This window comes from Manacus vitellinus, unplaced genomic scaffold (genome assembly GCF_001715985.3).
Source record: "Manacus vitellinus isolate BGI_N305 unplaced genomic scaffold, ASM171598v3 scaffold_83_pilon, whole genome shotgun sequence".
Taxonomy (NCBI): Eukaryota; Metazoa; Chordata; class Aves; order Passeriformes; family Pipridae; genus Manacus; species Manacus vitellinus.
In genome coordinates, this window is record NW_021940836.1 from 1621937 (window position 1) to 1635344 (window position 13408).

A 13408-nucleotide genomic window follows, 5' to 3' on the forward strand; every position below is an offset into this window, starting at 1 on the left:
TTTGCCTGCTTCTGTCCAGGTTTTTTTGGACCTTTGAAGGAACTCTAATGGTTTCAGTTTACACCAGCGACATAAACAACTGAGGATAGCTTTTAGTGGAAGGAATGCCAGGGATCTCATGAAGCAACTGAACTTCTCTTTATGGTGTTGCCCCGACCTGCCAGGACCCGAGCCTGACAAAAACAGGCCACACATTGGTAGGGGTGGGTAGGAGCTCGGTCCCCCTTCCAAAGGCTCCAAGGCATTTGCCTCATGCACAAACTGACTGATGCAGTTTGCAATGCCAAGGAAAATGAGTGTGGAAATTAAAATGAGGTAGGTTAGAAGGTCTGAATAGCCATTGAGAAATACCCTGTAACAACTCTGTCTAGGATGGTATCACTCCGGGCTGCCTGTCATATCTTTGTCAGTGGGTACCCCTCTGTGGTTCATAAATCTTCTGTGTTGATCTGAATTTATCCTTTGCAGAGCTTTAATCAAATAGAGCCTCTTCCTTGTTATCTAAAAACCAGGTGTCTTGTCTGGGCAAGGAGGCAGCATGCTTCTGAAGTAATTCTGGGCACTCTCCCTGTGGGTTCAGATGCCAAGCAGTTGTTGACAAGTATCAGGGAAATAGGTTTGTGTTGAACTTGTTGCTTACTGCAAATATCTTTCTGCAGTGTGGATAAGGTGAACAAGTACCCCTCTGTAATGAAAAAATGTCACCCAGTTGTTACCAGATACAGGCCCTTTCTGAGGTCACTTTATACCAGTTTGCCCCATCTAAAGGTCCAATCTGAGTCACATTGGAACTACTTTGCTCTCTGTGGCCCAAAAGTCTGCTGTTTATGTGATGTTTAATTGCCAGTAGCAGCAGTATATGTATTTTGCTTCCTTAAGTTTTGCTGTAAGATTTTGGAAATACATCTATGATGTTCCTGATCTTTATTACATTCCAAGGAGCTTTCTCTGTCTTTTTTTTTCTCATTCTTGAATGTGTACAACATGGTTATGGTTCTACCCTCCCACCCCTTTTCCCCTGAAAACTTTCTCCAACAAGATCAAAACACCAAATCATCACCTGCAATAGGTGAACCCAGAGCTTTTGGCCCTTACAGCTTGTTTTCCCTGTCGTTACCTAGCTATAAATCCAGGAATTTTAAAGATGAGCCCATGGCATTGCTCTTCTTCCATTCTTCCATCAAAACAGTGCATATCAGGATCTCCCTTAGGGAGAACTGAGCGCCAAGGGCAGCACATGGCTCCAGCAAGGACGGGAAAGCACACAGAGCTCCTGCCCTGTGTCTTCCACTCAGTAATCTGAAAGAAAAGCCAACATTGTTCCCCAGCAGGCGCCTGAAGGGAGCCAAACTTATCAGCTTTAGTAACTAGCAAATTACTCATGGCAAGTCCATTTCAGTGCACAAAGAAAAGGAAAATGGAAAAGGAGGGCCTTCCTGAATTCCTGACTTGGCAGCCTGACAAGTTTGTTTGGCTTTGCAACACAGCAGCAGCTTGTTTGTGCATGTTCTGTCATTTAAAGTAGAAATGGTTTTGGAGCTGGAGTGGAGACCAGGAGGGTGTGGTGGTCCTGGCCATCCAGCCTGGCCAGGGAGAGGGCTTTCCTGGTGGCAAATGGCAAATGACTGCTGCTTGCCACATGGCTCTTTTTGCCAACTCCATCTTCTTGCTCATGTAGACAACCGTTATATAAACCAGTCTTAAATCTAAGGTATCACAGTGCTGCAAATTTGCTGTTGTTGGGCCAGCCCAACAAAAATAAAACCTTCTTATCAACTGGGGAATAAAACATACTTGCAAAATATAAGTATTTCATGTAGGACCAAGTTCAGCATCAGGAGTTGGACTTGATGATCCTTCTGGGCCTCTTCCAACTCAGGATATTCTATGATCCCACAAATCTCATCCACTATACTAGACTTTTCAGAAGATTTTATCTGTATTACTGTGGTCTCCTGACCATGTCCAGATCACATGAGGAGCATTACTGCTTTTGAAGGTTTTTCCCATTTCTTACTGGCCCCCCAGCCTGCTCCTGGGGTTATGGAGTGAGAAGTAGGAGTTAAAAGAGACAGTGGAGACCTAATCCAAGCAGATAAAGGAAAGCAAAGCCCAACCAGAAATTAAGGTCCTGAGGGATCAAACATTGTGGATACCTCACTCTATAAAGCTCTTCCAAAGAAAGGAAGTTGTTCCAGCTATTCTGAAACTTTGCAAGAGCCAAGACTTGATCAGAGACTTCAGCTCTGCTTTCCTGGCTCAGCAGAGCTCCTAGGAAGGTGATTCTTGGGTGCAATGCGAAAACCTCACAGTTTCCTTGCAGCCATCCATTCTGCAAAGTCCGTGCCACCTCTGTCATTTCTTTGAACATAAAGTCCCCAGTACAGCTTCAGCTTTAAAACCCCACAAAACAAGTCCTACATGAACAAGACTGTCCTTGATATGTTCATGTCTCTGTTTTCTGAGTGTATCTGTGGCTTCTTGCTCTTGTGCCAGACTGGCCTTTAGCTAACGATGTCCTTTCCCCTTCTTGCCATTTCTCAGGTGTTTGTTATCATTTTCCTACTCTTGGAACTAACCAAAATCCTATAAAACCTTATTGTCCCTCTCATGAAACAAGTTCTGCAGCCCTCTTGTGATGGTGGCAGCCCTTTCTTCACTAGTCCAGATAATTTCTTCTTGTTAAGATCAGAATTACACATTGCACTCAGGTGAAGGGGATTTGTGCAATTTGTTAATGAGCAGGAATAGATTTTGTGACTGCCAGTGTTTTCAGAGTCTCGGTTTGATGCTCTGAGGAGATGTTTTCCTGTGCTGAGATTAAGAACAGCAGAGACCAGCTTTTGAAATCTTTCAGTCCACTCACAGACATCTCCCAGCTGAGCTCTGTGAGCACTGGCTTTACCTGGAGCTTACATACACCATTTTGAGTGTTATTGGTCATACACATTTGGCTTTGCCAAGTGATTCATTGTGCTACATATTTTGTTAGCAAGGAGGAAGGGGAGGGAGAAAAACAACGTTATTGTAGGTCTTCTCAGGGCTGATCTGTAATCATGTTATTATGAAAAGCAAAATGTAACTCCACTGTTTGAATTCTCTTTCTCATAAACACTGAGTAATTTAAGTCTTCTCCCATTTATGCCTCGTATCTCTCTGATCTATGAGTCTGAGGCTTCCCTGGATAGCTGTAATGCAGCAATGAAAAGTCCAGCACAAGCCAACCAAAGGGCACATTTGCATATAGATTGAAACATGAATCGTTGGGAGCCATTCAGTAGTTGCAGTGCTCAAGACATTTGGCATTTTAACAGCTCTTTGCATCAAATCCTTTCCATCACGTTTATGGGACAATTAAAGTGCTGGAGTTGCTGTGTGCAGAAAATGAAGCTGCAGGCTAGGGAGATTTTCTTACGGTGCTACGGCTGTGGAATATAAATTATGTGATGTCAAATAAAGGTAGAGTGAGCAATCTCAGCTGGGGTGTGGAAATACCCTCTTGGAGAGCCTGTCTAAAATGCATTTTTTCCTGCTTCTTGATATCTCAGACAAGCCTCCAGGATCCATCTTCTCTGAAGTGTATGCACTGAAACCTTAATCTTTTTGAATGCAAGACAGAGAAGGCTTTGTGTGAGAGTTGTTATATGTGTGGCTGAGTTTAGTTTTGCTTTTTAAGGAGGCAGTAACAATTGGACGTTTATTTGAGGATATAGGAAACTTCAAAGGACTCAATAACAAAATTTACCTCGACTTAGTCTTGGGACCATATGTTTCCCCAGGGAAAATCTACATCTCCAGGGACAGCTCTTGCAGAGCAGCTCACATGTTATCTATCTTGTCCTACTTGATGGTAACTTCTCTGTTTGTCAGAGCCCTTAAAGGTGCACTTAGCTTGCTTGAGACCTGACATCTGGAGCAAGAAGAGAGAAATTCAGCTTCTCAAACTGTCTCTCTCTCCTAAACCCTCCAACTCATCATGGAGTTTGGATTGGATATTAGGAAAAATTTCTTCACCAAAAGGATGGTCAGGCATTGAAATAGGCTGTCTAGAGCAGTGGTGGAGTCATCATCCCTGGAGATATTTAAAAGACATGTAGATGTGGTACTTGGGGACATAGTTTAGAGTGTTAGGTTAATGGTTGGACTTGATGATTCTAGGGGACCTTTCCAACCTAAATGATGACTCTGTTGTTCTGTGATTCTGTAAGCTGACTCTGAAGAAGTCTCACTTTCTGTAAAAAGAAAGTTTGTAATGAATCTTACAGCCGGTAGAGCTGGGGACTGTTGGCCCATCTAGAAACCCCTTTTGCAGGAGAGATGTTTGGGGACGGAAATTAGAAATTTTTCATTTCCACCCACCTCATAACTTATCCTGCTGCTAGGGTTCAACACAAAGGTTGATTTCCCTTGGCCCTCATTCCAGCCATTGAGCCTCTGATTACTGTTCTTAATGGGAGGAAGCATCTTCACCCCAGCTGTGCAAAAAGAGCAGAGCAAAGGAGCTCCTGTCCCATCCCGTCCCCACGCCCACATACCCACCTGCTTCTAACTGCCCTCCACTCATCCCAGCTGAGTGATACAGCTATTAGCTGGACCACCTTGTCAATAATTTTACCAAAATCATATGGCTCACATGTACATTAAAAAAACTTGAACATAGTATATTATTATTTTTTTCCTGTTATTTTTACTCAGGTCAGTTCTCAGATGGGATATAGGGACTGACAGTTGGAGGGATCTGGGTAAAAGGTAAACATTTAAGCCAGCATGGCAACTGTAAGGAATGTTTGTGATATGACATCCTCAGTGGAGCGTGGGACCAAGCTTGTCATTTGCTCCTTGTACAAATGGCTGTGCTGGAGGCAGACAGCTCTTCCTGTTCAAGGTGACCTTTATCTTCATCAAATTCCTCTTGCAAAACTGGAAAACATTCAACAGCAAGGCATTAAAAAGAGAACCCTCAACATTTCATGGATTTTTGAGTTACAGACACTTCTGTGGAATGACCCTGATGTATACTAGTGAAAGATTTGGCTTTTATGGCATAAAATTCATTCCCTTTTCAAGGTACAGCATCATTTCCTAGCACAGTATAGATTTGACAGCAATTTTCCTAAAGAAACACACTTAGCTCTGGCTTTCTGCAGTCAGGTTCAAGAAGCTGAGCACAGCTCCTGGAGCCCAGGGGAAGAAAAGCAATAACAGACCTTTTCAGTAGCACAAATTGAAAAATGGCATTTCTTTCTCAGGAGAAAGTTGAGCTGGGGGTATAGAGAATATCTATCGAGATGTCATTGCCTGGTCAATAAATAAAATCGTTTCATTGGAATTAAAAGCTGAATATTGGAGATTTCCAATAAGGACATCAAAACGATACTTTCCATGTCAACCTTTAGCCAAACTATAGTGTTTCATTAAAAGGTTTGTTAATATGTTTTTCCTGTTGCATTTCAGGTCTTGGTGAAATGGCATTCTTTAAGGAAAATTTACAGTAAGAACTTTAGAAGAGTAAATCCATTTTTAATTGGTATATAAATGTAACAGGAGGAGGATTTAGATGTTTGCTTGAATACACATAAGGAGACTGTTCTGAAAAAAAAACAACTAAAAATGTCTTATAGAGTAAAGAAAATTCAATACTGGGAGTGACTTAACCTGAGATATACCAGTGAGCCAGCTGCCACTTCAGATACTTCTACTGGGGCTTTCAACAATGGGGAAATGAGATGAGTAACTGTGGACTGGGACTTGGAAATTTGTATGGTGCCACTTTAGCATTTCCATTTTGCCACTGCTGGGTATATTTGCAGATATTACTCTAGTGGTCAGCAGCACAGACCAGCTCATGCGAGGATTGTGCATCAGTGTTGCAATGTAAGGGAATTGCCTTTTCCTGGTTGGCCTCATCCACATGGATCTGAGTTTTACAAACACGAGAAGGTGATACGGTGGATCAGTCCTCCTCTCCTTCACAATTCAGCCCTGACTTCTCTCTTCACAAGGGAGGTGGCATTGGCAGAGGAAAGTCATCTGCTTTCTTGCGCTTGGCAAAGGTCAATCTTAGAACTTTACAAGGATTTCATCCTCCTTTAGGCAATTTTTTGTGAATAGAGAAAACGTCACCAGCTGTAAGTTATGAGGACTTCTGTTCCTGAACAGAAACTATTTTAAAATTCTGAGTGGAGTTATAGTGGGCTGAGGTTGGGAATATATATTGAATGTCCAGATTTGTTCAGATGCAGGTCTGTCCCACCTGGCATTCTGTATCCAAAATGACTGTTGGTGAACACCAAGGGATGAGTAAGCATACAGTGTTATTTCCTCAAAATATGTTCCTATCCTTCAGCTAATTTCCTGGCCTCCACTTATGAATTTTCAGTCTGGTCATTTCCCAAACCTGAAGTGATTTATTTAGTTAGTAATCCCTCATGAATCTCCCTTCCAAGCACCTGTCCTGCTTCCTTACTTCTCTAGATGTCCTATCTACCTCCATGGCTTTTTTCTGGACCTAGTCCCCACTGACTTTGGTTGATATCCCCTTATTTTTGGAGTAGAAGAGTATTTTAAAGAAGTATCTCTACAGCCTCGTCCCGTACTAGCCATCCACGTGGGCCACTGGTGACAACAGGATGCTACCGTAGATGGTTCTGTGGTGTGTCTTAACCTTGCACACCCATTTTCATGTACTACCTGAGGCAATTCCACTTGCATCCTGATAGTATTGCTCCCTTACAACTCTTCAAGTAAGAAGCAGGTGTCCTCCATCCTTTGCCCAGAGCCACTTTAGTGGAACTCAGGAGAAAAAGATGTTGGCTTATTTTGCATGCTAAAGAAGAAAGAACCAAGTGCTGCTTGTTTTTGAGATTAGAAAAAACACTATCTGGGACAGTGATTTACCTGCAATGACTCAGAAACCTTTTGTGCAGGCAGTGCAAAGGCAATGTGAGCAGTTTATGTGCATCTCCTACCACCCAGCCAGGCGTTTTATTGCCAGCACCATTGCTGGCAAATGACTCTTAAGGTCACACACTGCATTTTCATGATCTGCAAATCACTTTGTGAGGGCGTTTTACTGCCCCGTAACCCCATAAAATTACTAGATTCAGTGCGAGAAAGACAGGCAGCCTTTCCCATTAGGTTGATGCTTGAAATTAAGCAACATTTGCATCCAGCAAAATGCAATGGAGGCATTAACTGTATTTCCATGTTGATACTGTCAGCCTATTCCTTACAGAAACATAGGCTTAATTAATATATCTATATGATAATACTCTTGCAGTCTCAAAATTAAGGCTATAGGGCAATTATTGAGTTTCTCAAAACAACTATATAAAATTGATGAATATTCTTCACATGAATTTATTTCTCTTTAACATGATTTGGGTTTCCACATGAGCACCAGTTAACTGGCTGCTGCTGAACAAGCATCTCTGCCATGCTAGGCACCCTGAAAACCCCCCCAACAAAACCAAAATTTTGGCTCCAAAATTGTGGCTGTATTTGTAATGCAACCCTTCTCAAACTGGGTAAAATGTGTGACCAAACCCCTTTGGAGGCCATATTCCCCTTGTGCAGTGTATGCAGAATGGACTGTCCATGTAATAAAATATCCATGAAGAATATAAAAAGTACCAATAATACAGGAATTATTTGCTGTGCCAAAATCATGCAGAGAGTATTTCTCTTACGGTTTTATTCTTCTGGCTACTAGAGTTCCACATGAAAGCCTTATCCCACTGGCAATCTTACCAGCCACAGTTCCTTGATCATTTCATGTAAGAAATAGGTCCAACTTCATTTTCTGATCTGTGACTTTTGCTTTGTTTGCAATGGCTGTTGATTACTTGGTGGGACTTGGATCTTGAAACAGGTTTCTGGGTTTGTGTGTGTAAAAAGGACTGATGTTCAGGATCTGGTTCATGATCACTTTCTAAAAGCTGGGTCTCTTCAATATATGCCAGCAAGCTGGAAACCATTAACTGTAAAGCTGTCCCAAGTTTGAAGGAATCCACAGTGCACATCTGTATGTGTCCTGATCCAACAAGTCAACTGTCTTGGCTACATCTGCCAACTGCAACTGTGATTTGAACAGTGATGGTTGTCCCAATCTCTGTCATCTTGTGCCAACCTTAAAACTCTACCTCTGTCTGCAATCTCTAGGTTAGGATTTGTCTAGCTGGACTTGCCGCCTGGTTCCTTCAGGTCCTTAATTAACGTGGTTGTCGTCTGTTGTCCCTATGTTATTCCAAAGCCTTCTGGAATTTCACATACTATTAGCATCAGAGTTTACTTAAAACCCATGGTGAAATCATTGGAAACAAATCTCTTGGTGCATTTGGTAATTCCAGAGAGTTACAGCAGATGGGGCTGGTATTGTGCTGCGCAGCTCTGCAGCTGGTCTACCTCCTCCCTAGGAGGGACCCACCACCAACAATTTGGGAAGTTTCCCAAAGTTTTCCCAAGGCAGAGGGGCTTGAAGAATCCAGGCAAATGGTTGCAATTAGCAACCTGATATGAGTTTCCATTTCAAGGTGGTCTTGTATGGATCCAGCTTTGGAATCTTCAAAACCATGAAGCAAGCAATGAAATATAGATTATTTTTCTGGGTTTTAATAAAAACTAGTATGATTCTTTTTGTTATTCATTTCATGATGAAAAAACATCCATGTATTTAGTTTTCTTCAATTTTTTTTCACAGAATCATAATATCATAGAATGATTTGTGTTGGAAGGGGACCATAAAGATTACATCATTCCAACCCCCCTGCCATGGGCAGGGACAACTTCCACTAGCTCAGGTTGCCCAAAGCCCCATCCAGCCTGGCTGTGAGCAATTCTGGGGATGGGGCAGCCACAACTTTTCTGGGCAACCTGTTGTAGTTCCTCACCATCCTCACAGTCAAGAATTTCTGCCTAATACCTAATCTAAACCTGTCCTCTGTTGGTTTAAAGCCATTCCCCTTTGTTCTATCCCTACATTCCCTTGTCAAAAGTCCCTTTCCAGCTCTCTTGTAGCCCCTTTAGATACTGAAAGACTGAACAATCCCAAATCCAAGTTTTTTTACATCTTGGAGTATCTTTTCTTCTTTCAGAAGGATGCTACTTGCATTGCAGCATCTCTGCACCCTTGTGACTGGTACCTAAGGAACAGAAACCAATACTAACATGTTTTGAATTGCATCACGAGCATAGCCAGTATGATTTGTTTATTTTCAATTATGCTTTCTCCTGCCATCCATTCCTCTCAGGGGATGGCTTTTCAAACACACCTCTGGAGAAGTCCACTTCTCCCTTCAGCAGTCATATCACAAACACCCTCAAGATGCTATTGACTGAGCTGCAAACTGGCCTTCCTCCAGACTCCCTCACTCTCCTCAGTAACCCACATAACCCTCAGTGTATACACAAAGGTAGTATGTAAAAAGGGCAGATCTGCTCCAATCTGATGTGGCAGTAGGAAAAACAGCATTACTCCCCTTTCATTCAATATTTCTGAAGATGAGACATGCTATTTAAGTTGTGGGACTTGTCTAGACATGTCAGTGTGACTTTGGCTAATGCAGACCCTTAGCACAGACATGTTTCTGCTGGGAAAATTGCATTTACATGAGTATAGCCTACTACTACATGGGAAAATAATATATTTGTACTAGGATTAAGCACTTTTTTGCACTAAGTCTACATCTCTGTTTATGCAGGAATAGCTGTGTAGATTGCAATAGTCCCACCTCTATTTAGTACACAGGAACTAATTGCAGACTAGGTCTCAGTGAGTATGTAAAAAGTCAGGGAGGAGGGAAGAAGAAACAGAAGTAAAGAAATTAAGTAGCAAGCATCTTTCCAGAGCACGGAAGATGAAGCTGAACTCTGAAAGAGAATTTGACAGGTTGCATGCAAAAAATAAAAGATGCTTTTATCACAGATAGTGGAAAAATACGCTTTGTTTCCCAAGGAATAGAATCAGCTAAAACAGTTGAATTCTTGTGGTGGTTTTTAGTCTTCTTTCAACAGCCTACATGAGCCAGGATGACAAACATCCCTTCCAATTTACATTTCTGTGTATCGTCTTTTTTTTCCCCATTTTTCCCCTTCATCAGTACTGTACAGTGTAATTCAAACTGTGTCCTTTCTGTGAACCATTGTGATCTTGAAAATACTGTTTGCTTCAGAGGCAGAAAAATATTGGGTAGATGTACCTATTTGCCTCCATCTGTTACCTAGTTCTGTAGCTCTCGTGCTCATCAGCTGGGATTCTGCTTTCATTAATGAAATCAAACAGTTCTTTGCCTTCACCCAGGGAATAAAGCTCATGCGTGAGACAGAGCCTCCATCAGCTCCACTCAGTGATGCCACAGCAGATACCTGTGCAAGAAGCAACTCCACTCCCCTGGGCATGCTGCCAACTCTGTGTTCATAGAATCATAGAATCATAGAATAAGCTGAGTTGGAAAAGACCTCTGAGATCATCAAGTCCAACCCTTGATCCAACACCGCTGTGTTCCTGTCTCTGTCTACCAGCTCTGGAGACCAGTTGTCCTGAGGACAACCTGTCTTACTGCTCTTGCTGCTCTCCCTGCTCCAGCACTGGGGCTTTGCTGTTTACATTGTGAGCCAGTTGAGGGACTAAGCCAGTAAAACACTTTGCAGAAACATGTGAAAATGTTGCTGCTGTGTTAATTCCCTGAGCTAGTTCACCAAAGGATCAAATCAAAGAAAGAATCACAGATCCTTTAAAGACCATCAGGTCCAATCCCCCTGCAATGAGCAGGGGCATCTTCAACTGGATCAGGTTGCTCAGAACCTGATCTTGAGTGTTTCCAGGGATGAAGCATCTACTATCTCTCTGGGCAACCTGTGCCAGTGTTTCATCACCCTCATCATAAAAAAACTTCTTCCTAATATCTAATCTAAAACTCTTTTAGTTTATACCCATTATCCCTTTTTCCTGCAAAAAAAGTTTGTCCCCAGCTTTCTTGTAACCTAAATCAACCCTACTTCATCTTGAAGGTGTTCCCCTTGTCCTGTCACTGGAAAGTCCCTTTCCAACTCTCCCTTGGATCCTCTTTAGGTACTGGAAGGGGCTCTAAGGTCTTCTGAGGACCTTTTCTTCTCCAGGCTGAACAACCCCAACTCTCTCAGCCTGTCTTCACAGTAGAGGTGCTCAAGTGCTCTGAGCATCTTCGTGGCCTCCTCTGGGTTCACTCCTACAGGTCCTTCTTATGCTGGGAGCCCCAGAGCAGATGGGATCTCACCAGAGAGGACATGGGGGGGCAGAATCCTCTCCCTCAGCCTGCTGACCACACTGCTGGTGATGCAGCCTGGGGTTGAAAGTTGACTTTCTGGGCTGCCAGCGCACATCACCCACTCATGTCCAGTTTTTCATCCACTATGTCCTTATCCTCAGAGTTGCTTTCAATCCCTTTATCTCCCAGCATATACAGGCACTGGGGCTTACCTTGACCCAGGTGCAGGACCTTGCACTTGGCCTTGTTGAACCTCATGAGGTTCCCTTGAGCCCACTCCTTGAGCTTGTCCAGGTCCCTCTAGATAACATGCTGTCCTTAAGGTACACAACAGAGTTTGGTATCATCAAAGGGTTGGGAACAGGCAGCTGAGCTGTATTGTCCAACCACAGAGACCTGTTGGAGTCAGCATCCTTCCCAAACAATACTTAGAGAAGGAGATGGCATTCCCTTAGTCCTCTCTTCCTAAAGCTTGCAATACAGAGCAACATTCATTTATAGGAAAATGTCCAAAATCTTTAATTCTGGGTGTGTAAGGGCAAGGGGTTTCCATTGTGCCTGCCGTTGCAAACTAGGGAGCCTTTAGCTGAATCCTTGTTTGTCTAGGGAGAAGTGGTGACTGTTGCTGGCAGATTTAGAGCAGATCTGCAAGCTCCCTGTGTGGTACCAGGGCAACCTCTCTACTCCTAGGGCCTGAAGGAATATATCTTGATCTAACAGTATGGAATTACATGCTCCCATCCTAAAGCGCTCCCCCTCTGATTCCTCCTGGCTTTATTTTCCCTCAATCTGGTTTTCCAGATTTGTACTTCTTATGAATGCTCTATTATCTTCCTTTGGATTTCTTCCCTCTGCATTTAGGACAGGACCCAGCCACAGGGCTAAAATGCTCAGTCTTCATTTCCTGTTCCACTTCAACATTTTAGAAGATTTTTCAATCACATCTCAAGCAGTGTCCATCAGCTTTTTGTGTGAGACCTGATATGCAGGGCTCTGGCACAGCATTTGGGTGGGTGACACCCAGAGACAGCCTAATCTGCTTGTAGCATCAACAGATTACTGGATTCTCCACCCATGACAGTAATGCCATAGGAGTCACAGATTAAATCTTCTATTTCCATGTTTGTCTGCATGCTTAAAATCCACTCCTGAGCCAAGAGGTCCCAAGCAGTCAACAACAGGCTCCTTGCCAAAAGCCAGGGAAGAGGTCAGGCATCACTGGGAGCTGAGCCTTGTTACACCACTGGATTGTGCCCCTGTAAATCTGATTAAATCCATCATTTTTGCTCCCAGAGTCTTTGGCTGTCCCTCAGCACTAAATGAGAAAATGTTGGGACATGTGCCACGTTTGTGGGAGATTTTTTCCCCTACTATCAGTATCGAAGTTACAGGGTGAGTGAGCGGTGCATTGATTATTGAATTATTTAACAACTCCTCTTGCATCTCTTCCTTTGCTTCAGGAAGCTTTTGTGTGTAGCATGTTACCATGGCTGACAGCTGCTGCCTGATGTGCTACAAGAAATTATGAAAAGAATCTTATTTATTTATAGAACAGAAAAATTATTAGGGTTACCATCTACCAGCATGTGTCCTTCTCCCCTATGTTATTATTTGTTATTAAGTAGAGATTCAAGCTTTTTCTTCCTTTTTCACCTTTTCATGATGATGGTGTCAAATGCACAACCAAAGATGTGTGCAAACAATAGAGATGAGCAGTCCTGATTCTCCCTTGAGTTGCACAGATGTGAATCCAGGAGAAGCTCCATTAAACTGAGTAGGGTACACCCATGTAATTGAGAGGTGAACTGAATCAGAAAGGTGATACTTAGAGGTGATGATATGTGTTTTTAGTAGAGCACAGACATTCTACTGCCTGAAGGATTCAGGTAGCCGTTGAAAGTCTGAACTGGCATAATAAGCTGCAGTCTGCTCTCCAAATCACGTTGAATCTTGGAGCTGGGGGAATGCCTGTGTTTGCACTGGTGTCTGTGTGCACTGAGGATCTTCTGCTTCAAAAACGAGCAGTAAGGGAGTAAAGGACTAAGCTCTGGAGACCTGGACATATGATTGTACTTGTTTCTATAAGAAAAAAAAAAAAACAAACAAAAATGCCTGAACAGGTTAGGTTATTTTACATCACTTTTCAGAGATATGGCCCACAGATA

General features: G+C 42.8%; 1 protein-coding gene across 1 annotated transcript in view; it reads left to right on the forward strand.

The window, feature by feature from the left end:
- MYO7A (myosin VIIA) overlaps window positions 1-13408 on the forward strand; it is a 102887-nt gene that overhangs the window by 20587 nt on the left and 68892 nt on the right. The window lies entirely within an intron of this gene.